This window comes from Zootoca vivipara, chromosome 6 (assembly GCF_963506605.1).
Source record: "Zootoca vivipara chromosome 6, rZooViv1.1, whole genome shotgun sequence".
NCBI lineage: Eukaryota > Metazoa > Chordata > Lepidosauria > Squamata > Lacertidae > Zootoca > Zootoca vivipara.
The window spans coordinates 84,549,824-84,576,239 of NC_083281.1; the positions used below are offsets into that span (position 1 = coordinate 84,549,824).

The 26,416-nt window shown below is 44.8% G+C and overlaps 1 protein-coding gene across 8 annotated transcripts in view; it reads right to left on the minus strand.

The window, feature by feature from the left end:
• The window catches only part of CASZ1 (castor zinc finger 1), a 298,840-nt gene that overhangs the window by 263,777 nt on the left and 8,647 nt on the right, over positions 1 to 26,416 (minus strand). Inside the window, exon 2 of one of the 8 annotated variants that reach the window (XM_060276236.1) lies at positions 23,140 to 23,214. The exons of the other annotated variants lie outside the window; for them this stretch is intronic. The gene's annotated coding sequence lies outside the window, so the exon portion shown is untranslated. The remainder of the gene's footprint in view (positions 1 to 23,139; positions 23,215 to 26,416) is intronic. 8 annotated transcript variants of the gene reach the window in all.

Consider the following 26,416-nt stretch of genomic DNA (forward strand, 5'->3'; position numbering starts at 1 on the left):
TATTTCTTATATGGCGAGTATATCCCAAACTCTTTATTTTATCTGGAAAAGTTGGGGGTCGTCTTATACGCCCAGTCGTCTTGTACGCCGGAATATACGGGTATATAGCTCAGTCAGGGTTGTGGATTCGAGTCCCACATTGGGCAAAAGAATCTCAGGGTTTGGGACACTGGGCAAAAGATTCCTACATTGCAAGGGCTGGGACTAGATTGCCCTTGTGGTTCCTTTACAATTCTATGATCTAAGTATCTCCCTAATCAGGGCCTGGTCAATAGCCATACATTGGCCTTGTCAATATAGCTCTTCCTTCACACCTAATTCTTATCTCTTTCAGGTAGGCTCCTCAGCTCCAGGTGTGACTTTTGGCTGAACCAGTCTCTACACATGCTCAATGGAAATGCTTCCTGGATTCCAATAAGGCAGGGGTAGGGAATCTGTGGCCTGCCTCCGCCCAGATGTTTCTGGACTCCAAAAATCCCATCATCCCACAATAGAATACTAGCTGGATGTGGGGTGTTGGGAGCTGGAGACCATAAGCATCTGGAGAATGAGCCAACACTGCACATTTGGGTCCTCTCTAGGAGTTATTCAAGGAAGATACTAGGCCTGAACCTTAATGAGATTTGCACCTCCAGCTCAAGAATGTTTGGACAATGTACACCTCCTGCGCTTATCACCTTTATGGACAGGAGGCACAGATCAGTATTTGGATGTCACTTCCTTACTGTTACATACAACCGTTTGTTTTTAAAGAAACCATTTATTTATTTGTTTATTTATTTATTTATTTATTATTTACCTGACCTTCAACAGGAGGTGACTGTGGGGGTTATAACAATTCCAAATACTCCCCTCCCAAAAGCTGAATTCTAAATGTTGAAATTTGTATGAAAATTGGCCAAAGTCCCCCAATATAACAACACTCAAAGAAATAGATGATAGAACCAAAGCAAACAATTAAAGCTTCTGGAAAACACAGAAAACACATCAACACTATTAATTGCTCATATGCTTCCAGGTTTACTTAAATTCAATAGGGACTAGAAGCATGTTTTGAGAAGAAAGCGCACACACGCATGGAGTCTCAAGAGTACCGAATTTTCTACACTGGCTCAGTGCTAATCTTAGAACTGAAGACAGCACAAAATTCAAGCTGATGGTGCTAATCCTGCTAATCCTTCGACATCAAGCCCTCAAGTCTTGACTTCAAAACAGCCACCCAGCAACTCAAACCTCTACTATGTGTGGCTGTTGGGTGGGGGTCGGTTGACAGGGAGAGGGACGTCAGGACTGCAGAGTGTGATCCTAGGCCAGACTTTACCAACCTGGTGTCCTTCAGATGTTTTGGACTTCCATCTGCCCCAGCAAGGATACTGGTTTATATACAAGCAAGTCCTGCCCAGAGTAACCCCACTGAAATTAGTGGGTCTAAATTAAAGTTTATTAATTTTAATGGGCCTACTCTGAGGAGGACTAGGATTGGATCGCACCCAACCTTTAACTTTTCCAAGCAATACTGTACAAGTAAGAGCAGATCCACACCATATATTTAGAACACCTTCATTTAAAGCAAATGACTTTGCCCAAAGAATCCTGGGGAAAGTACCCTTAACAAACTACACTTCCCAGGATTCTTTGGGGTGTGCCTTCACTGTATGCTATGGATCTGCCCTAGTTCACTGGAGAGGAATCAAGAGAGAGAGAGAGAGAGAGAGAGAGAGAGAGAGAGAGAGAGAGAGAGAGAGAGAGAGAGGAATATTTTGGGCAAACAGGTGAGAGAGGTACATGTGTGGGAATTTTGGGGCACACCCAGCAGATCCCAAATTGTGCTGGCAGAAATACAAACAACGAAGAGGCAGGAAATTCATAGGAAAGAGCCAGCTCCTCTCCCTCCACCTGTTGGGAGGCACCCATTTGACCTCCTTCACGCCTTAATCCATGCTGGGCAAATCTCAGGGCTTGTCTCACCGATGCTTGTTAAAACGGCATTTCACAGGGAACAGTTTTCAGGGAACGCATTACCGTGCAGGCTTTTCCAATATTATTAATTTTAATACTTTTAATCCATCCACAAAAGTGTTTCTCCACTACAGATGTGTTTTTTTCCATTTTGCTTTCAGAAACAAAAGCAGATGAGCTGCTGTAGGATGGTGAGCCTTTATGCTTTTGCTGAAGTTTTTCATTTAAAAGAGAAAGGACGAGTAAACATACTGTATTTCTATGTGTTTTTTTTAAAAAAGTTTTTTAAGTTTTTGAATTTAGGTTTTTCAGTGCTAATTAAAAGAATAAGTGTGTGCACGTGTGCGTGTATCACAAACATACACAAACACAAGCACACCCCTTGGAAAAACTAGGGCTGTTGACGGGGGCAGGGAAATATAAGAACTCCCAAACAACTAGTTGGTCCAATAAAGCAGGTGTGGGGGAGCTTTGGCCCTACAGGTGGTGCTGAACTACAACCCCCATAAGTCACGGCAAGCATGGTCAATGGCTAGGGATGATAGGAGTTGTAGCTCAGCAACATCTGGAGGGCCAAAGGTCTCCCACACCAGCAATAAAACAGCACTGCTTCATTCATTCATTCATTTTAAAGGTCATGTTGTTTTTCTGCCAAGGCTGGCCTGAGACATTCTACTGCCTGAGACAAAAGACAAGAGACGGTGCCCCTTCCATTCCACCTACAGAAACCAACCACACTGGCACCCGAGCCTAACCTCAACAGGACAGGCAACACGACAGCATCATCCACAGCCCCTAGTGGGCAGCACGCCAGCTCAGGGGGCAAGGCAAATGGCACACATGGCTCTGTTCTCTGAGGCCTCGCTGCCTGTACCTCTGCATCTCTCACCTGAGGCCCAACTTTGTCTAACGCTAGGGCTGAACCTGTTGCACTGGACATATTTCATATAGCGTCACAAACACTTTCTTTTAAAAAAGAAGGTGTTTCCTACTTGCTACATGAAAAGCTGCCCATGTATCTTGTGTATCTCAGTTTGTGTATTTATATATTTCAGTTTTAAAAAACCTTGATAATCGGCAACAAACACCGCTGAGAACTTGCAAGTTCAGATCCATTCCATGCTGCGCTCTTGAGCAAGCTGAAGTCACTTCAAACGGGCCTTGTGCAGGAGGCATTCTGCCTGGATTAGCCCTCACGTTTTTTATTCAGGCTGGAGAGAGATAAGCCCAGATAAAAATCTGGCAGAAAGACACACCTTTGGATAGAGATTTCTCATCTTGATCTGCTTAAGTTCAAGAGAAGGATGTTTGTGTGATCTGTACCTATAAAAAAGCGCCTTTTTGGTGGGCAGGTGGGGGGGGTGGGATGCCTGTTTGTCAAGGTGGATCCCCACCACCACCTTTTTAACAAGTTCCTGTGATATCTGACTCCACCATCACTAGCCTAGGAGGAACCGTAACAACATGCACTCAGCTACTGAAGAGATACAATCGCTCATTCAAGAGTTTGGGAACTCTGAGAGGCAGTTTCCTACAGTCCCAGTATTGCTAAATTTATGGCTCTCTCAATGGTGCCTGTTTTTGTTTTGTTTTTTTAAGTGCCCTTTCTGCATAACACTTTGCAGAAAGGGCACACGTTTCAATCTCATAGAAATCATGGTTGCAAAGCAGACTCCTGGAACTCAATTCATTCTTATTCTTACAAGCCACCCTGAAAGGTAGATCAGTAATATTAATCCCCTTTGCTACCCGAGTCCCATTGGGTGAAGGAAGGCAAGTTGCACTTCTCTTGAGTCCAGAAGAGCACACAGAGTTCTGACCTTGCCACCTCACGTTATCCTCACGGCTTCCCTGTAAGGTAAGGTAGGCTAAGAGTGACCATCACAAGGTCACCCACTGAGCTTCATTGGCTGAGTGAGGAATTGAAAGCAGGTCTCCCCACTCCAAGTCTGAGATGTATACTAGCTCTCATTAAGACTAATATGCTTTCTCTATCTTGGCCCTCAAGCTTTATTTTTCCACAGAAATTCTTTCATGTTGCACGTTCATTACAACAAACAGGTGCCAGCTGCAAGTGCAAAATCAGGCAAGGCGAACTCTTTCAGAGGTTTTTACCTTTGCTTATGACATTCAAGCAGAAATCAGATCAGCACATCAGGAAGCTTCCTGGTGCAAACTGAAAAGTTCCTGAGGAAAGTCATCCTGTGAAATTAGCCTAATTGGTTGTTGTTTCCAGGGGGGGGGGATCCCCATTTAAACTTTTCCAGAAAAACTACATCACTAAGTAAATTGGCTGTTGTTGCAAACCTTTCTAAACCACTGCAAGTCACCCAGAGATCTACCAGTAGCTACTAACTGCTTGAAGGGACCCAGGTGGCACTGTGGGATAAACCACAGAGTCTAGGGCTTGCTGATCAGAAGGTTGGCGGTTCGAATCCCTGCAACGGGGTGAGCTCCCGTTGCTCGGTCCCAGCTCCTGCCCACCTAGCAGTTCGAAAGCACATCAAAGTGCAAGTAGATAAATAGGGACCGCTCCGGCGGGAAGGTAAACGGCGTTTCCGTGCACTGCTCTGGTTTGCCAGAAGCAGCTTTGTCATGTTTGAAGTCCATATCGTGATATCAGTTTCATAATTTTTGACCTGGCAATATATTGCGAATCATGATGTGTGTGTGTTTGTGTGTGTGCTGTGCAAAAATCACAATGTGGGAAAAACCGTGAAGCCAGCCAGTGCCTGTACATACCTCCATCCTTATTTCAGACATCACAATATATTGGTTTAGCTGGTGATATATCACAATGTTGAAAACCAGATATCACCCAACCCTGGTGTGCACAATATGGTATCGAGCACAGAATTCAACTCCCCCCCCTCCTTCTTCTTTTTGGTAAAATGAAAAGGCACGTTTCCAGTCCTTAAGATGGCAAAAATATGCTTGAGAGGTCATGGGCAAATCCTGGTGGAAGTCTCTGTGGCCAAAGGACCTGCTGCTGACTCAGATTGCCAGGGGTGATAGGGTGGGGTTGTAGCACCCAGAGTAGCATCTTGCCCCTCCCTCTGATTTGCACAAGCAGAATAAATTATGCAAAGTTGACTGTGCTGGATTTGCAGGGTTCAGCTTTCCATGTTACAGAATGCTAAACTGTGCCGTAAAAACAATTCCGTGCAGAAGCATGCAAAACCACTGATGCCGTAGAATCACAAACAGGGACAATCTTGTGCAACACCTGCAGTCCTCACTACTTGAGACGGCCTGGTACCCCCGAGAAGCATGGAAGGTTCCTCTTGGCCTGCTCTACACTGTCCTCCAGCTAGTGAGTGTTTCTCAAACTTGGGTCCCCAGCTGTTGCTGGACTACAACACCCATCATCCCTGACCACTGGTCCTGCTAGCTAGGGATGATGGGAGTTGTAGTCCAACAATTAATGGAGACCTAAGTTTGAGAAATACTGCCCGTGTTAGCTTCTGATGCGGGACTTGTAGTCAGGCTTTCAAGGGAATGCTGAATAGATCACTTAACCTCGCCACAGATCTGGCCAGGGTTAGTACAGAATAGCTCCAAATCAAAAGTGCCACTGAGTATCTGAAGAGGCAGTTATAGGAGAGACCCAAACTTTTTGCACATAGAGTTTGCAAGGACAGACATGTCGCAGTCAAGGTATATTGGATGTAAGATGATTTTGCAAAGTCTACTCCCATCCCTTAAAAGATGCAATTCCGAAAGGCCTGTGGGAAGAGCTGAAATACTTAAAAGGTAAGTCAAATGGGATGAGGGGGAGCAGACTGGAATCCACTTGAAGATACTGGCCTGGGTGATCTGACATCCATTTCCAATGATTTCTTAAAGCAGTTTTACAATGGCAACAAAATTACTCCCTCTCCAAAACAATATACGGATGAAATAAAGGAAGTTTGAAGAAGGTAAGCAGGAGTGGAATTTTGTTTGGCAGGCGTATGAGCTTGGTGCAATTTGAACACCAAAAAAAATCATCAATAATAATAATAATAATAATAATAATGGTGATGGTGTTATTATTACTATTATTATTACTTATATCCCACTTTTCTCCCTGACTCAAGATGGCTTACAGCTCACACAGAAACGATTAAAAATATGGGCGGAAGCAATAATAAAAAAACAATTAAACATTAATAGAATGTTTGTGTGTGTGTGTGAGAGAGAGAGAGATCTATTAAAATATACAGATCATTATAATAAAAACATCACAGCAAGGAGGGACTTCCAAAGTCTGGGACTGGCCACCACCAAGAAGGCCCTTTATAGGAACTATACAGTTTGCTAAAGGTGCTGGGAAATGTAACTCTGAGAGTGGTGAACTACAGTTCCCATGATTCTCTGGGGGAAGTCATGTGCTTTAAGTGTATGGTGTGCACAGAACTTTAGTGTTACTTACAGTTTTGGTTGCCCTTTCTTCCCTCTTAAAAGAGTATTGCAAAACAGCCTTGAAGTGAGAACACATTGGCTTAAAATGTCCTTTGATGAAAGCAACAAGTCTTTTGGCCCATGATGCTCTCTTTAGTACTTATCAGAGATCTTTCCCAGATGGCGCATTTTGTTTTAATATATATGTATATACTGGCAAGATTTTTTTATTGAGTCATCAATTCTCTTGAATCACAAATTCAAATGCAGTAAAGCAAAAACTGTTTTGTAAAAAAAACAAAAACACCTTGTATGTGAGACATGCCGGGCGTTTCCAGGAGTTACACCATGTTTTTTAAAAATCACGCAATTAAAACTGTAAGGGAGGGAGAAGAGGGAAAGAAAGAAAAGAACAGAGGCAGAAGAGAACCTGTTGCTTAATTTTTTATTTTAATGAGCAGCTTATTGTAGAGTTTGAAAATGGGAGCACCTCAATGACTAAAGGTATGCTGTAAACAAGTTTTCCTAATGAATTCCACCTCTTTATTCCTCCAAAACCAGCAGGGCCAGGTGGAATTTCAAAAAGGACAGGCCACTAAAGGGATCAGGAAACCACCAATATTCAACAGGCAGGTTCTTCTCTTGAGTTTCTGTCTGACGTACATCCCAACCTCACCCTTCATTTGACTTCTGAGAACTATGTTTTTATATATGTGTGTGTTTGTGTGTGAAGGCATAAAACGATTGAAGTCAAACAATTTACAAATTGCTATGGTAGGGGTTCGACAACCCAAGGCACAGTGTGCCAAATCTAGAGTGTCCCCTGCACAACCATATACTGTACTATATAGCCCCAAGGCTGTGTACACACCATGTATTAAGAGTACAGTACATGGCTTCCCCCAAAAAATCCCTGGAACTGTAGCTTGTTAAGGGTGTTGTGAGGGGTAAACTACAGTTCCCGGATTTATTCATTTTTTTTGCAGGGAGTGGAGTCATGAGCTTTAAATGTGCTTTAAATTCATGGTATGTATGAGGTCTCAAAAGCTGACCTAGACAAATGGGAGCATTGGAAGCTCCACTCTTTGAACATCTAGTCCGTCATCATCTGTTCTGACCTTACACTTGTCTGGGGGCGGAGAAAGGTCTTTCCCAATACCTGCTACCTGATCCTCTTTCTTAACAATAAACAAAAAATAAACTGGAGATGTTGGGAATTCAAGCTAAGACCTTCTGCATGCAAAGCACTGACCTCTGACAGACCCTCTAAGTGTTCCTATTTTCCAGCGACAGTACTAGATTTACAGAAACCACCCATAGCTGCCAAGTTCTCCCTTTTTTTAAGGGAAATTCCCTTATGCTGAATAGGCTTCCTCGCGAGAAAAGGGAAAACTTGGCAGCTATGGAAACCACCCCAGTTTCTAATTTGATCCCAGAATGTCCCATTTTTCCTTAAGACATTCCTAATTTCATCAGAGAAATGTTGAAGGGTATGGAGTTATGCAACCCCCTAGACAAGGAGATAAGCAATTATACAACCTCTAGAACACAAATGAAGGCAGTCCTGAACAGGGAAGTTTTTTATGTCTAATGTTTTATTATGTATAGGGAAGTTTTTTATGTTTATTGTTTTATTATGTTTTTATAATATATGTTGGAAGTCGCCCAGAGTGGTGTGCGGTGGGTATAAATAAATTATTATTATTATTATTATTATTATTATTATTATTACTGATTAGGATGTCCCTATTTTCATCGGATAAATGTTGGAGGGTATGCTCTGAGCGTATGAAACCAGCTTTGCGCCTCAAAATGTGTTATGAGTAACTGGCTCTTCCATCTCCATCCTCTCTCACTGTTCTTCATGGCCAAATGGAAGGAAAGAATCTTTCTTATACACAGTCAGACCACTGGTCCATCTAGCTCAGTACTGCCTACACTGACTGGCAGCAGCTCTCCAGGGTTTCAGGCAGGGGCCATTCCCAGCCCTACCTGGAGGTGCCAGAGATTGAACACCTGGGACCTTCCGCATGCAAAGCAGATGCTCTGCCACTGAGCTATGACCTTTCCCAGAAATGGCAGGCAGGCAAAATCCTTCACTGAACTCTTAAAATCTAATAAATACAAGCCGAGGAGAAGCAATGAAGGAGTTTTATGGGAACCAGAGGGGGAAAAAGTAAAGTACACTACACACACACCCCTGCACAGAAAAGAAGGGTTTTTTAAAAAATTCCTTACGCTCTCTCTCTTAAGACTGTAGAAGGCTGCTTCCTAAACCCCCTTTCTGATTAAATGGTGGTTAACCCACCCCGCACCCATGTGATAGGGCAGGCTATAATAGAAAGATTCTGGAGGAAGGAGTGGGCAGCTTAGGCCTGACTGCACCAAACACCTATAATTAATATACCATGCCGAATATAAATATTAATCATTAACTCGATTCACAGCGCTCTTTGACTGTTGATCCTCCAGCCACCCATATGAATGAAGCTGACAGAGGCCCTGTGACTGTGTGACAGGCAGGAACTGAACAGGCACGGCTTTTGGCATTACCAAGCTGGGAAAAGCTCACCTGTTGGGTTCGGGCAATGCAGAAACAGCCAGCACAGCTTCAGGGAAGAGATGCTGCTGATCCAACACCACAGACCAGCCACTGCACTGCTGCCAAACCCATAACAATGAGATGGCTGCCTACACCAGATAAGCCAATGGATGTCCTTCCCCATACAATGGAGGGACAGGTAGTAGCTCAGTGGTAAAGCACCTGCTTTGTTAGGGAACAAATAATTTTTTTTGGGGGGGGGAATTCCCCATGTTCCTTGATGTATGACAAACTGCTGGCTACGAGATGTCGCAACAGCTCCTGTCCTTAGGTGGCTTATCAGCAGCTATCACCCATCACAATTAAGGATGGAGTGGAACCTGACTGTGATAGCCACTCTCCCCACCTGCAATTCCCAGCAACAGGTTATACAGAGGAATACTGCCCCTGATGGTGGAGGTTGAGCACGATCACCGTGCCTTGAAACTGTTGAAAGCCTTCATCTCCATCATGTCCTGTTGGCAAGCATCCTGGAGGCATCTGGTGAGGACAAGATGCTGAACCACATTAGACTTTGGCCTGATCCAGGAAGGCAGTTTTCAATTCCGGCAAATAAATAAGTAAATAAAGGCCAAGGTGCTAAGTTCAGAAAGCGGAAAGATAAAAACAGGCGCTGATCGAAGAAGCCCTACAGAAATCCAAGAGATTTAAAACACCCCTACAAAACAAACCAGTATTTAACAATATCCAGTGCATGGAATCAGCAGGAGTGCAATGTGCGTGCGTGTGAGAGATATAACCAAAGGCAAGTAAGATGTGATTATAGATAAGTGTTTACTAAGGTATGCACTGATAGGTAGTTTTGTCCCCTTAAAAAAAACTTGCTGGTTTGTAACATTGCCCCTAGACACATTTTTTTAGGCAGAATTGCAGCTAGATTTTAACGGCTTCCCTCTGGCTCCTGATCAGAATCTATAGCCTCAGCTCTGAGTTCTAGTCTCATAATTAAACATACTATTCAAAATAAAATGTGTTGTTTCTCCCCAAATGTCATAAATCACTGGTTTGCAATTTAGACACAAGCCCCTACGCCAGATCAGGTGTGGTTTATACACGAGAGTTTGGTGTTTCATCTGCAAGTCACATTTTTAATCCTTCCTCTCTTAATATATTGAGGACTAGCAATTTAGCACTTTGAAATGAACGCAGAGATTGTTATCATTTCCAGCTCCACCAGTTTAAGCTATAAAAAGGAGCCACCCTAAAGAAAATAAATCAGTCATGAGTTGTGTGATGAAACTGGCGAGAGTTGGCAAACACTGGGTGCAAATGAGTCAGTGTGAACAATAGGAAGCAGACAATTTCTGAAGTGGCTCAACCCCATGCAATCCTGTAATCCCCAATCAGAAGTGTGGGTGCTCAATATCTACAGAACAACAACAAAATAAGTCTCTTAAAGACACCCTCAACTTGTCTTCTTAATAGTTTCGTCCATCTTGCAACACCACTAAGCTGGCCAGGCTTCTTTTTAATTTATCCAGATTATACAAACTCTTAAAACCACCAATTCTTCATTTATGATTAGGCATGAAGGGCCCTAAATTTGGTGGGAAGATCTGGTCACCTCCTCACTTGGCTGTCTGTTACCCACTTGCTAGCCCATAGCACCACACAACCTCTCTGATTCCTAACGCCCTTCTTAACTCCATCTGACTTCTTGAGCAGAAACCGCTGGGTAGACTGCATCTCCTATCCATCAGCAAAGGAAAGTGGCAGCAAAGAACAATAGCTTCATCCACATTGAAGCAGTGGTATAAACCAGTGTTAGAAACTCAGATATATAAGCTAGGTGCCAAATGGCTCCTTCAACAAAGGTTACAGTTGCCAAATTTTTAGGCAAGACTTAATTTTCAAATGATGGACTGACACTGATTAATTCTCAGTTAAACAACTGGCTAGTTCAGATGACAACCTTGAGCTAGGTTAAGAGCTTTGAAAACTTAAAGAAGAAAAGTCACTTGATCCAGGGACAGTCCACATATATTTTGGCCTATTCTGACCTCGTTTTCTTAATGGTGACTGTTCCTGCTCAGGCTGCACAGGAAAAGCATTTTGGTTCCTGAAATTCATTCTAAGTGTGCCGATAAAACATAACTGGATGCAGTACTAGTGTGGGGGGAGCCAATGATCCCCAGGCATGCAGCTCCTGATGGTGGAGATGTCAGGCACCATCCTGGAGTCCAGGCAATCTTCACTTGGTTGCAAGTGGTCAAAAGTCAGGTGCAAAATACACCTCGTACCTGGCTAATTTCGAACACTGGCAGTCTCTCAGCCCTACCTGGAGATGCTGCTAGGCCCTTCTGCCCTACTACTGGGCTATGCACATCCTTCCCCATTCACACCCATCACTTGGCAAGTTGCAGCATCAGGGGATGACTTGCAGGCCTACATGTTTGTGTGCACATGTGAATGAACCCTCAAAGATCAAAGGGAGCCTCTATTACTTTTAAAGCTGTTGAATAAAAGCATCCAGGGGTCCCCAAACCTACGTCACTGAGGGCCGGTGATGCCAGCGCTGACTGTGCTGCGGGCCAGAGCGCGCAGCAGCGCGCCCATAAGCATGCGCACACGTGATTTCCGGCACACTTCCGGATCGCCAGAACACCGGAAATAGCTCGTGCGCATGCGCCTCCTCCAGCCCAGAAGTGCGCTGGAAATGACGCGCATGCACACAAGTGGAAGTGGGCAGCCGCGCTGTTAAGAGCGGGCGGCGGCAGGAGTCGCCGGGGGCCGCATAAAAGAGTCTCGCGGGCCGCATCCGGCCCCCGGGCCTTAGTTTGGGGAAACCTGCATCATACACACACTAAGCTGCAAGCTGTACAGAGCAGAATGCATAGAAAAGCTGCCCCAATGGAACATCAGGCTTTAATCATGAATGAAAGTCTGTCTTCCAGCTAAGCCCTGCATCCAATTTTATGTGGGCTTTTACACCAGCCTCAAAATGAATACCTAGCCTGGTAGCCACAGGTGACTGAAAATACCTTGCAGGTGAGTGGGCTGTCACGGGAAGCCATTCCTCACCCAGCAGTCTACTTGGATCCCTTGTTGCCATCCCTTCTCTATCAGCAAGCATGGCAAATGGCAAAATAAAAAAATTCCTTCAGTAGCACCTTAAAGACCAACTAAGTTTTTATTTTATACCAAAATAAAAACTTAGTTGGTCTTTAAGGTGCTACTGAAGGAATTTTTTTTATTTTACTTCGACCCAGACCAACACGGCTACCTACCTGTAGCAAGCATGGCAGAATGGCTCTTTAAAAATAACATTAGCATACTAAGAGCCCCAGCCAGGTGCTGCCAATTGACCCAAGCCAGGGTCTTCACCCAGATATTTCAGAGCTAAAAGTCTGTGTTCCCTGGAACCTTGATATTATTAGCCGTGACTGATTTTAAATGCTTTTAGGTGTTCTTAAATTTATTTTTCTTACAAAATTAAATATGCTTTTATTTTGTTTTATTTGTATTGTTTTATTACTTTATCATTTGCTACCCTGGGCTCCTTTTCAGAGGAAGGGCAGGATAGAAAATCATAGAACTGGAAGGGTCTTCGAGGGTCATCTACAACCCTCTGCAATGCAGGGATCTTTTGCCCAACTGGGGCTCGAACTCACAACCCTGAGATTAAGAGTCTCCTGCTCTACCAACTGAGCAACAACAACAACAACAACAACAACAACTGAGAGAAGGGTTTTTTTCTCCCTTCCTTTGCGTCTAGCACGGATATGCAGGAAACCTCTTAAGTGAATTTAGTTGGCTTATTTACAGAACTGATCTACGCCACTATTGTTAAACACAAATGGGAGTCAGAATCCCTACTTCAAATCACCCACTTATCTCCTATCATTCTATTTCCTGCCCACCCTTATTGGCAGCAGACTGAACACAGAGGTAGAGCATCTGCTTTACATACAGGGCTGGGAATGTCTCCTGCCTGAAGCCCTGGAGAGCTGTGTAGGAAATTCTGAGCTAGACGAACCAACAGTCTGGACCATTTTAAGCTGCTTTGTGTGTGTTCTGATCTACGGAGCTGCTAACAGCTTTTCAATCCTTCCTTTGCACCTGGCCATCCTGAAGTGGAAAGTGGAACGATGTGCACAGGCAAACTAATTTAAATTGAGTCCTAATATGTCACAAGTCGTTCTGGCCCAACAGGACTGAAAAGGTACCGCGATATGCTGCAAGCCATTTGCGAGCACACTCGCAAAAACGTCCTCAGTTATAATGGCTATGCTTGGAGAGGGACAACAAAGGGAGCTGGAAAGTAACTTCCAGCCCCTGCACGGTGCCAAACTTCAATTGAAAATAAAAAGATTGCATCAAACAGGGATCAAACAAGGGCCGAGTGAGACTGTGGGCTCCAGGATTACACATTTGGAAAGCCATCAGAAGATGCAAGCCTGGGAAGGCAGTGGAGGGGGATTTAAAACCTTATCCCCAGTGTCTGGTTCCTTTTTGAGTGGTGGGGGAGAAGCCACACTCAGTTGCCCCAAAGCAAATCTGAACCTCAGGTGTGCAGGTGTACACACCGAGATGACAGGAAGGAAGGGAAGCAGCAGGGAGGGAAAGAATGGAATGAGAGGTGGAGGAAGAAACTGGGGGGAAAGGATTGGAAAGGCAAAGTCACATTCTGCAGCACTGTTCGAAGAGGTATATGGGTTGCTAATGGCAGTCTGGCATAGGTAAAATGAACCTCTTTATCCTCCAGAAATCCTCCATCCTCCAAATGGCCCGACTGTTGCAATCACTGGGGTGACAGACTCTAACAGGGCTGGAGAAACTGTAACCCTCCAGACATTTAGGCCTGCTGCCAGAAGTCAGCCACATCAGGCAATCACAGAGGGCCCTAGGGACTCAGAAACTTGGGGTTCTGGGGCAGGGTGCTGGATAATGTTGGTTTGGGGCAGTAACCGGTCTGCATGCTGTCAGCTGGAACCAGCCACGCTGTAGGAGACACACAGTGCATCCCAAGCACTTGGCCCTATGGCACATCCTATGGCGAGCCAAAGGCCATCAACAGCCCTGAGCAGACAGATTCTACCCTCCTTTCCCTTCACCCATATCAAGGGCATCAAAGCAAGAAGGGTGGGGGGGTACTGGGAGATAAAGAAAATTTAAGGAGGCAGCCAATTATTGTCTGCACACACAGCCCCATGCAGAGGCACAAAGTCAGTTCAGCAGCCAGAAAGAGTTCAGGGGGAATGCATAATCCTCTCCCATAACCCGCTCCTTCCCTCCCACCCGCATTTCCGTTTACTATTTGATGTAATTATAGTTTTTGATTGAAATCCACCTGGAGTGTCACCTTTTTCTTCTTCTCCCTTCCCCCATTTACCCTTAACGGACTGTCTAAAAAACCCATCAGTAGGCAGCAACAACTCCTGCAAAACAGAAAGCCATCAAAAGAGTGGGGAGACACAAGCCGGCTTCCCCCTGCCTGCACTTGCGCCTCTCAAATCTCATCCCGGAGAGCCAGATTTGCAGCTGCAGGAAAAGGGCCCTGTCTCTTCCTTCCCAAACCTTATGCCCCTGGAATAAGATGAGCAGAATCATCAGACTTTCATTCTCCAGCTTTGCTCAAAACGTCCACTTCGGTTCCACCTCCTCTAATTTTGCTATCGCCAAACAAATGCACCGAGCACACTGCTCACAGCTGCAAGTGCCTTAGCAAAAAGAGCTCGGATCGTGCAACTACAACCAGCTATCCTCTTCTGGCTCTGCTGGAGGAAAGGGTGACATTTCTCATCCATCTGATTTTAAAGCAGTGCCCTCTTGCTCACCTGCCCTTCCCCCACCTCTCCAAAATACTTAGGGGACTGAGAAGCCATTTCTACGCCCCCCCTTCCAAAATCACATCTAACTTTTCTCACCTCCAAACTCTCCTGCTCTTCCTCTATCCTCTTCCTCTCTCTCTCTCTCTTACACACAGCACACATTTTACCTGAGGTGTCTAATTTACACCTTCTCAAGGTTGCTTCTTTTTTCTTTTAAAGGGGGGAAATAGCAGCACCGTAAATGAAAAGTCCAATTTCTTTAAATTTGCATTGTAAAACCATCGTTCAACTTCCGCGAAATAAATTTTACTATTTTATTAGAGCAAACAAAATGGTAATAAAACACTAATACAGCGTCTTGTATCCAAGGGAAGAGCTAAAATTAACATAGCCCGCACAGTGTTTGCTATTACATTCAATTACCTTTTTACTTAAGATTTACATTCTCATCCCCCTTAATCTCCACATTGGTGGCTTCGGAATCACTCTCCCCAAGTCAGGCCTAACATTCGAGAGACTGGCTATTATGAAAGATAGCCTCTCTCCAAGCACAGCTGCGCTTTTCCCTCCAAGAGCTAAGATGATGCTCTGGTTTTGCCACCGGCTACAGACATCTGCTCCAAAACAGAACAAACTCTGGTCCAACAGAACTGACCAAATCAAAATCAGTCCAAAGTTGGTTTAACAGCAGCAGCCACGGTTAGTGAGGTTTAGGGGTGCAAAAGTCAATTTCAGTTTCTTGTTTATCCAGTCTTAAATGCTCAGTTCTCCACATTTCCACATGAGTTTATGAGTTATTATTTCAAAATTTCTCATGAAAATTCATCTGGGTTTAAGTGCAAATTCCTCCTTGTGCTTGTATGCAATTTTGCCTAATGTACTGATTTTTGCAAAGCCATTCCCCCCCAATAGAACACATATTGATGTTATTTTTGCTGACATATGCATTTCAATGTATACTTTCCCCCTGATATATACATTACTTGGCTAAAGAACTGCACTGCAAAAACTGGAGATGTTCACATTTCAAAAGATGCTTCTGTTTCAATCCACACATTGCTTTGCAAAGTGGAAACGAAGTAAGTCTGCATCCCCCCCCCCCCCCGGCCGCTGTTAGATCATCATCGTTGCCGTTTATTATTACGGAACAACAACTATGTGCTGAACAGAATGCTTAGCGCCAGAAAATGCACAAAATGGAGACATAATGCAGTCCTCATCCCAAGCATGTTCCATTTGCATTATACAGACAGGCAATACGAGGTTGAAGGAGAGGAGAGGACATTTGCACAAATAGCAGGACTGAGCTTTAAAATGTGTTAAGATAAAAGGCACGGGGGGGGGGAGAGAAGGGGGTTCTGGTCGTCTTTTTTTATGGCACACACCCGTACAGGAAACTTGGGTCTTTTGCCTGCCTCATGCACTCCAGTCCTCCCGTGGCCATGAAGGGGGTAAACTGAGGCTAAAGCAGAAGTCCAGGAAAGACTTGCACTCTGCTTTTACCCTATTCTCCCTCCATCTTTATCTCCCCAAATTTCACCAGGCACTGCTTGCATGCTTACCTTCGCATTCCTAAGAGCTAGGAAACAGCTTCCTTAAAAACAGCAGCAGGTATTTCCTCTGGCTGCAGTATTCTGCAGCTGCACCAGGGTGATGGAGCACATGTACCCTGAGTGTTACATGTGTGCACACTCATCCTGCCCCAGCCCCAAGAAAAAGGATCATGGGTTCAGTATATGTGAAGAAAAACCTCATCTTAAGTTTGCCTTCCCAGTCGTCCCACACAATATCCAAAGTCTTGGATGAGCACAGGAGATGACAGTGTATAAGTCATGCCCCCCAGCCCACACTTAAGGAATCCTATCTCTGCTGCCAAGCCAAGTCATTGCTTTGCTTTCGACAGGCCGGGAGAACTCTGCTCTTCAGGAAATCCTTCAACTTCCAGTTGCTTTAATTTTTATTCTGCTGCCACAAATTGCACTGGCTGCAAATTAGCTACCAGTCTAAGTTTAAAGTGCTGGTTTGGGACCAGCATGCCTGAAATATATCTCATCCCTTTCTAAATATCCAATCTAGGGTCTCCTGCAGATACCATATTATCAGGACATCCACAATATAGAAACCAGGCCTTTAGGTAGCGTGGTGGCACCTCCCCATCAGAATTACCGCTTGTTAAATTACAAGACGGCCACCATTTCAAAGCTTGCTGAATACTTTCCTCTTCCAAGAAGCCTTTTAAATGAGTTCTTTTACAGTCCGCATCTGCATTGGAATTGTTTTTAGATGTTTTGATTGTTTTATCACTTGTGCGTTTGAGAATTTGTGAGAATAACGGTAGAAGCCAAGAGGGCAGATGAAGAGTCCTTAAGGAAAGGAGGAGGAAAGGTTTGAAGCATTCCATTGTTATTCTCTCGCTCCCGTTCTCTTCACTGGCCGATCCAAAGGAAGTCTGTCCTCAAACTGGAACATTTCTTAGGACCTGTCCTCATCCCACCTAGATTTCCCTGGTTTTGCTTCCTTTCTCCATTCTTGGTCTCAGTTTTGTCTTCTTTTGCTACTCCACCCTTTATAAATAAAAAGGAAGATAAACCAGCCAGCATCACCTGAACAGGGCAAAGGAGGGGGAGCGGGGAGTAAGGCAAACACAGCAGAATTTTATCTTTTATTTTTACCTGTTCTGAGGCTTTGGGCATAGAACAGACGTTAGCAGTGAATGCAACTTCTGAGTCTTTCCTCCCCTCTGCACAAGCCAAGGGACAAACAGGAGGAAAACTTAAAAATAAAAAATAAAACTCACAAGTGTTTTGGCCTCTTGGATGTTGTTGTTGTTTAGTCGTTTAGTCGTGTCCGACTCTTCGTGACCCCATGGACCAGAGCACGCCAGGCACTCCTGTCTTGCACTGCCTCCCGCAGTTTGGTCAAACTCATGTTCGTAGCTTCGAGAACACTGTCCAACCATCTTGTCCTCTGTCGTCCCCTTCTCCTAGTGCCCTCAATCTTTCCCAACATCAGGGTCTTTTCCAAGGATTGTTCTCTTCTCATGAGGTGGCCAAAGTATTGGAGCCTCAGCTTCACGATCTGTCCTTCCAGGGAGCACTCAGGGCTGATTTCCTTAAGAATGGATAGGTTTGATCTTCTTGCAGTCCATGGGACTCTCAAGAGTCTCCTCCAGCACCATAATTCAAAAGCATCAATTCTTCGGCGATCAGCCTTCTTTATGGTCCAGCTCTCACTTCCATACATCACTACTGGGAAAACCATAGCTTTAACTATACGGACCTTTGTCGGCAAGGTGATGTCTCTGCTTTTTAAGATGCTGTCTAGGTTTGTCATTGCTTTTCTCCCAAGAAGCAGGCGTCTTTTAATTTCGTGACTGCTGTCACCATCTGCAGTGATCAAGGAGCCCAAGAAAGTAAAATCTCTCACTGCCTCCATTTCTTCCCCTTCTATTTGCCAGGAGGTGATGGGACCAGTGGCCATGATCTTTGTTTTTTTGATGTTGAGCTTCAGACCATATTTTGCGCTCTCCTCTTTCACCCTCATTAAAAGGTTCTTTAATTCCTCCTCACTTTCTGCCATCAAGGTTGTGTCATCTGCATATCTGAGGTTGTTAATATTTCTTCCGGCAATCTTAATTCCTGCTTGGGATTCATCTAGTCCAGCCTTTCGCATGATGAATTCTGCATATAAGTTAAATAAGCAGGGAGACAATATACAACCTTGTCGTACTCCTTTCCCAATTTTGAACCAATCAGTTGTTCCATATCCAGTTCTAACTGTAGCTTCTTGTCCCACATAGAGATTTCTCAGGAGACAGATGAGGTGATCAGGCACTCCCATTTCTTTAAGAACTTGCCATAGTTTGCTGTGGTCGACACAGTCAAAGGCTTTTGCATAGTCAATGAAGCAGAAGTAGACGTTTTTCTGGAACTCTCTAGCTTTCTCCATAATCCAGCGCATGTTTGCTATTTGGTCTCTGGTTCCTCTGCCCTTTCGAAATCCAGCTTGCACTTCTGGGAGTTCTCGGTCCACATACTGCCTAAGCCTGCCTTGTAGAATTTTAAGCATAACCTTGCTAGCGTGTGAAATGAGCGCAATTGTGCGGTAGTTGCAGCATTCTTTGGCACTGCCCTTCTTTGGAATTGGGATGTAGACTGATCTTCTCCAATCCTCTGGCCATTGCTGAGTTTTCCAAACTTGCTGGCATATTGGGTGTAGCACCTTAACAGCATCATCTTTTAAAATTTTAAACAGTTCAGCTGGAATATCATCACTTCCACTGGCCTTGTTATTAGCAATGCTTTCTAAGGCCCATTTGACTTCACTCTCCAAGATGTCTGGCTCAAGGTCAGCAACCACACTACCTGAGGTGTACGAGACCTCCATATCTTTCTGGTATAATTCCTCTGTGTATTCTTGCCACCTCTTCTTGATGTCTTCTGCTTCTGTTAGGTCCTTACCACTTTTGTCCTTGATTATGGTAATCTTTGTACGAAATGTTCCTTTCATATCTCCAATTTTCTTGAACAGATCTCTGGTTTTCCCCATTCTATTGTTTTCCTCTATTTCTTTGCATTGCTCATTTAAGAAGACCCTCTTGTCTCTCCTTGCTGTTTTTTGGAAATCTGCATTCAGTTTCCTGTATCTTTCCCTATCTCCCTTGCATTTTGCTTGCCTCCTCTCCTCCGCTATTTGTAAGGCCTCGTTGGACAGCCATTTTGCTTTCTTGCATTTCCTTTTCCTTGGGATGGTTTTCATTGCTGCCTCCTGTATAATGTTACGAGCCTCCATCCATAGTTCTTCAGGCACTCTGTCCACCAAATCTAAATCCTTAAACCTGTTCCTCACTTCCACTGTGTATTCATAAGGGATTTGATTCAGATTGTATCTTACTGGCCCAGTGGTTTTTCCTACTTTCTTCAGTTTAAGCTGGAATTTTGCTATAAGAAGCTGGAATTTTGCTATACTCAGAGCAGACCCATGACAGTTAATAGAATACAACTAATTTAGGTCAATTTGGGTCTACTCTGAGTAGGACTTAGCTAACTACATCCACAGAATCGCAGGGAAGAAGTACACAGATCTAGACTTCAGCATCCCTAATTTTTGCAAACCTTTTGTACATTAGTTTTGAAAAGCAGCATACAGTATAAATATCTTTAAAAACAAAACCCTGAGGCTGCTGGGGCTTTTTTTTTTTTAACCATGTGCAATGCTGGATCATACCTTGCTATTTCCCAAGAGTGGCTAGTCACATTCACCTACAAGCTAAAAAAGCAGAGCAAGGCAAGATGTGCGATGGTCTCCTGTTACTGCCTCTCTCAACGTCTCGAAGTCAGAGGTAGACTGTGTTTGATCATGGAGGCGCCCCTTGGGCACAATAGCTTCAAACAGGCATGGGGAAACTTCATCTCTCGAAGGACTGCTGGACTACAGATCCACTAGTCACTGACCATTAGTCCTTCTGGCTGATGCAAGTTGGGAGCCCCAATCTGGAATGCTACAAATTCCCCATCCCTGGCTTAGAGCTAGAGACAGATCCCCACCCCCACCCCCGAATTTGTTTCGTACTCTTTTAAAGCCATCTAAGATAGTTACCCTCCGCCTTATCTTGTGGCAAATAATTTCAGTTAACTTTATTACGTGATGCACAGAAACACCTTCTTTTTTAACACCATGCCTAAATCCTGCTGCTGGTTTATTTTAATTATATAGTGGAGCTTGCCCAGGGAGGGCTGGGTTCCAAACTCCCAGTCAGCCATGAAAAGCACAGAACTGGTCTTGGGCTGCTCCCCCATGCTCAACCTAAGCTACCTCACAGGATTGCTGTGAAAATAAAAGTGGGACAAACTCTAGGCATGCCACAGTTAACTTCTTGACCCTCTGGTCTCAGTCAGTGTGCAATCTGTCTGACTGCATTGGCTACCAATTAGTTTCCAGGCCCAATTCAAAGGGGTGGTTTTGACCTATGTAGCCTTAAACAGCTCAGAACCGCTATACCCCAAGGACCGCCTCTCTCGATATAAACCTACCCAGACCCTGAGATCATCTTCTGAGGCCCTTCTTCATGTGCCTCCTCCACAAGAGGTCTGGAGGGTGGCAATACAGTGGTATCTCGAGTTACAAACACCTCTGGTTACAAATGCTTCAAGTTACAAACTCCGCTAACCTGGAAGAGTTACCTCGAGTTGAGAACTTTGCCCCAGGATGAGAACGAAAATCGTGTGCCGGTGGCGCAGCGGCAAGCAAGAGGCTCCATTAGCGAAAGCACGCCTCTAGTTAAGAACAGTTTCAGGTTAAGAACGGACCTCCGGAACGAATTAAGTTCGTAACTAGAGGTACCACTGTACAAGAACAGGCCTTTTCCCGTTTGTGAAATGCTCTCTCCAGGGAGACTTGCCTGATGCCTTCATTACACACCTTTAGGCACCAGGTGAAAACTTTCTTCTTTAATCAGGCCTTTGGCTGATTGACATCTGATGCCCTTTTAAAACATGCTCCGGAAGGAGGGATTGCTGGGTTGTTTTTGTTTTTATTATGTTTGGTTTTTTAAAAAATATATTGTGATTTTATGCTTTGAACCGCCCTGAAATCTATGGATAAAGGGGAGCATACAAATTTTATTAAAAAAAGAAAAAGTAGTAGCATATGCAGGTCTGTGCCATGAATACATAATTCCTGGGCACTGATATTCAGAGGCAAGCTGATCAGCACTTTGCACAGTCACTTCTCCTGGAAAAAGGAAGTGCCAATTGCTTCCAAGTTCACATGACTTTTGGGGGGTAAACAAAAACCATGTGTCTGCTCTTTCTAAAACAAGGGAAACTGCAAAATGGAGAGTACACCTCTCCAGGTATGTACTTCTGGTGTTGGACCACAGGCCTTATAACACCAGATTTTGTACAAGGGTCTACTACACCCTGCTGTTTTTAATTCTACAGCCTGTGGTACAAGGCTAAAAAATGGAGAGGAACCTTGTACCAGTTCCGCATCATCTAGTCAGAGCAGGCCACAGAAGAGCATCTGTGACTCACTTCCATGCGGATGAAACTGGAGGATGCAAACCTGTGTGAGAAAAGTGACTAGCAAATATAATAATCTTCCAGAAGCAACCTTCTAAATGGCAGACCCTTGGCTTGACTTTGCCCAGAATAACAGTTCCTAAATGTCCAGAAATGCTACGAATTCACAAGAGCCTGTGGCTTTGTCATTCTCCCCACCTCTTCTAAGGAAAGACACAAGTTGATCAAAATGGAGACCTTCAACATGCAAGACTATGCAATCTGTCTTCAGTTTCATAGGCACAGCCATCCCGGCAAATTCCTCCATGCGAAACCTCCCACACGGAGGCAGCAGTAACTCGGAGGCCTGCTTGTGGAACCAATGGATCATCACATAGCAAGACTCCACACCAGATGATGGATTCCATTTTGGATTTTATTCTTTATTTAGTGCATTTAATGCGAGGGGCTCCACTGGTCTTCTCACTCCCCCTTTTATCTTCAGACCAACCCTGCGAGGTAGGTTAGGCTGAGAGAAAGTGATTGGAATACCTTGTGGAAGGCTGTTTCTCTCACTGTTTATTTTATAATTAGTGTTTTTAAACGTAATAATAGTGATGCTACTGGTGTTGTATTCTTAACAGCTATAAGCCAGCTACGGTTGTTTACATCCCATCTTGCCTTTCAAAAGTTTTAAGGAAGTAAATGAGTAAGAAATCCAAGCAAGCCTTTAAGAAGAGCAGAGCAGTTTTATCTTCTTTAGAAAAAATATAATTGAGTCTTTAAAAAAACAACAAATGTATAACAACAAGAGAGAGCGTTGTTGTTGTTTTTTAAAAAAAATCTGCTTGGGCTAAGAAGGGTTTTCTTAGAAACTGGCTGGAAGGCGAGAGTTTAAAACTCAGTCACCAAATTAGCCAAGTCAAGCAGCACAGACTGCATTTATGGGGGAAAGCCCTACCTCACGTATTTGCTACTGGCACGTAGCAGGCCAGCTGCCACCCTCTGCTCCCATAGTTTTAAAAAGACTTAAGTCCCTCCAAAGGGGGAGCTTAATTTTCCTTTTTTAAAAGAGAAAAGTGTCAGTCTAATTAGATAAATCCGCCAGGCACGTGGCCTGCAGTTCGTCATGGAAATTAACCTCTTCAAAAGATCAAAGTTACCGAAATAAGAATGTGTGTTTTGGCAGAAAGCGGACGAAACAGGGGGCACACACACATACACCGGCTGAGTACTGGACACTTCATTCTTTCTTTCAATAAATGTGCTTTCTTGCAAGCCCCACTTGCCCCCCCCTTCTCTCCCTGTGGGCGGAAGCCAGGGAGCTTTTGTTGCCAAACAACACTAGCAAACGGTGCCGGTGTGACAGTGAGGAAGTCTTTTTGGAGAGGGAACGATTATAACCCTGATGGAAGGATATCACCTGGGTGGCGGCTGGGGGCAATTTGCCAGAAAGCTCCCCTTGATGGAATGGGCAGGGTCCAAGTTGGAGAATCTCCTGGAAGACATAAGATACCCACATGTTTTCTCAAGGCCTATCCCAGAGAGAGAGAGCGGACGGGGGGGGGGGATCCGGCAGAAATCATTTACCATCCACAGAAGCCTTTCAGAGAAACGCAGCCTTGTCTGGAAAGCAGCACCTGAGCTCTTTTCTCATCCTAGAAATCTCATTTCAGAGACCCATCAGGTCAGCAGCAAAAGGATGCTCTCTCTTTGGGATAGATTTTGACAGCTTGGGTCGCAGTCTGTGGCTACTAACCCCGGTGGTTTTGCCTGCCCTTTGTGATCGGAAGCAGTACGCCTCTGAATACCAGCTGCTGGGACTCACCGGCAGAGAGAAAGAGAGATGGTACTGTGCTCAGGTCTGGCTTGCAGGCTTCCCACAGGCATTTTGGCTGGCACTGTGAGAAAGGGATGCTGGACTCGGGGCATTCGTTTGTTCTTATGATGCAAGTTTCTATAAATTGGGCATGGAATTTTAGGTGGTTAAAAACAAAAAAAGCCACCCTTCTTTATTCTACACCAATACGCATTTGGGTATTTTTATTCACGTTTCTACGCCAATGCTCATTGCGGCATTTGAAATTATCATGTTTTAATTATGAGATCCCTCCTGCCCCACGCTTACCCTCAAGGAATCTAGCAGTCACATTTGTTGGAAAAGGGAGGAAAGTCATGAAATAGTCCCCAAACAGACTGCCAAAGAAATAAGTCCGCAGAGCAAATTGTTCAAGGAAAAGGCTCATAGGAATCGTTAGGGCTCACAGATTCCCTTTAAGATGCAGTGCTGTGGGACAATGGGAGTGCTGGACTCTGGGGATGGAGCTACACTGCTGTGCTCAGGTCCTGCTTGTGGGCTTCCCAGATGCAACTGGTTGTCCACTGAGAAAACGGGATGCTGGACTAAATGGGCTCTGGACTGATCCAGCAGATCTCTTCTTCTGTTCCTCGGCAATGGTTCGATGTAGGCTCACCCAATTCATCTCTAACCTGTTAACTTTCCTTCCTTCTTAATCTTCAGCCTCAGTCTCTGTTTTGGTCAGCCCTTTTCCACATGACGCCTTGAGCCAATACTGCCATCTCCCCAATCCTACCAGGCCTTTGGCTGAATAACATTCTATTGTGCTTTTAAATGCCTTTGTGGGAGGCGGGATATTGGTTTGGTTTTTGTTCTTGCTCTTGTTTTATTATGTATTTTGTGTTCTCATCTAGTATTTTTATGTTGTGCTCTGTGATATTTGGATGAAGGGCAGTATACAAATTTAATAAATAATGGTAATTGCTGGCATCTGTCTTGAGAGACAATGGAGTGTGCCTCCAGAGGTGAAGTCAAACCATGCGAGAATCACAGCACCTACTGTAGCTGCAGGGACTGGTAACTTACAACTCCCACATTGTTTTTGTCACATTAGCAGAACCAAAGTGACCTTTCTGGGGTGCAAGCCTGGGCAGTGTGTATGGAGGCCTTGGGCTGCACAGACAACAAGACACAGACACAGACACAGACACACACCCGCTTGGCTGCACTGATGTGGTCCAAATGAAAGCAGAGCAATATGTTGGGCACCAGGAGGAGTTGCTGGAAGGAGAGGTAAAACCATCTTAGGGACTCCACTTCAGATCTGTGCAGGGTTTAAACCTTGGCCTTTTCTTCTCCCAAATAATAATAATAACACCAGTGCTCAAAACTGCCTCTCCCAAGGCCAAGTATAGGGAACATGTGTTGTCCCTCAGATGTTGGGTTCCACTCCCATCAGCCCCAGCCAGCCAACAGTTATAAAACTGGTGTCAACTGCCTTGGTGATAGCCTCCTCCCCAGCTACACAGGCATTAGACCTGGAGAACAAAGCCAGTATTTCATTTGGTGTACATTGTTTGTCGAAGTAGCTTGTGTGGGCTTACAGGAAAAGCTAAAATACTCCTTCCTCCTTACAGGCAAAGCTGAAATGGTCCTTATTCTTAAACACCTGCCCCAACTGTCACACATGGAAAGGTAGGCCCTGGGCTCCTCATGAGGCCAGGCCAGTGTCAGAGATAGGCACCATGGGGCACTTGCTGAGGCCTGCTCTTCCTCCTCGCAGCCACCCTGCCCCATTAACCAGCCCTCACCAATAACACAAGCAAAGACAAGAGCGAGGAGATAGAGTAGAACTTGCCCCACTCTCACACTTTCTCCCATCCCAGATGGTTGAGTCCAGGGGTGCAATGAGAGAAAGTGGGCAGGTAACAGTCCCTTGGAAGAGGAGGAAGGCCCATGGCAGGGACCGTGAGGCACCTTCCCCGAGGACCCTCCAAAATCAAATGCTGGCACTGCGTCCTCTACTGGTGGACCACACTTGGAAGCATCAACCCAGAAAGGGGCAGGGAGCGGGCTATGCCTGTGGTAGCAACTGCTCACCTCCCCCAGGGAGGCCCATGTTCATCGCTAGAGACTCAGAAGGACAAGTTACCTCACCAAAGCTGACTCACCCACTCCTTGCCAAAGCTGCAGAAACCCCAGAGACCTAAACATTTGATGCTGGCACCCCAAGGGCTTCAATCTCTCTACAAAGTATTTAAGGCTCCTCAAAAGTATTGCCCCCGAGGAGTTTCAGGGAGTTGAAGGGGGCATACTCAAAGTATGGTCAGTGGCAGAGCACCTGCTTTGCATACAGAAGGTCCCTGGTTCAATCCCCAGCATATGCAAGTAGAACTGGGAGAGACTCCCTGCCCGAAATCTTGGAGAGCCGCTGCCAATCAAGGCAGACTATACTGAGCTAGATGGAGCAGTGGGTGTAACTCAGTATAAAGCAGTTTCCTATGTTCTTAAAAAAGGGAGAGGAATAGGAGGCCTTGGAGCCCCCTGTGCTGAAGAAAAGTCTATGCAGAAGTGCCTAGGAAAAGCACCTTCCGAAAAAGGCAGGTTTTTGCCTGGTACATATTCAGCCAAAGTGTTATTGGCTGCCCCCTCCCTTGTGCACCCCATTTAAAATGCTCTGGTCAGGGAGGTTCAAGGTTACCCACAAGAGAATTCCAGCCTTCTCAGCCCCAACTTCCCCAGTGACAGAATTAAAGGAGTTGCCGTGTTCCCCTACAGCATGGTTTAGATTTATGTCTATTTTAAAAAGCAGCCCTCCTCGTAGAAAGGATCGCCCGGCACCTGCAGAATTGGTTCCTAGAACCTCAAGCCACCCAGTGCTCAAAGTTGCACATTTACAAGG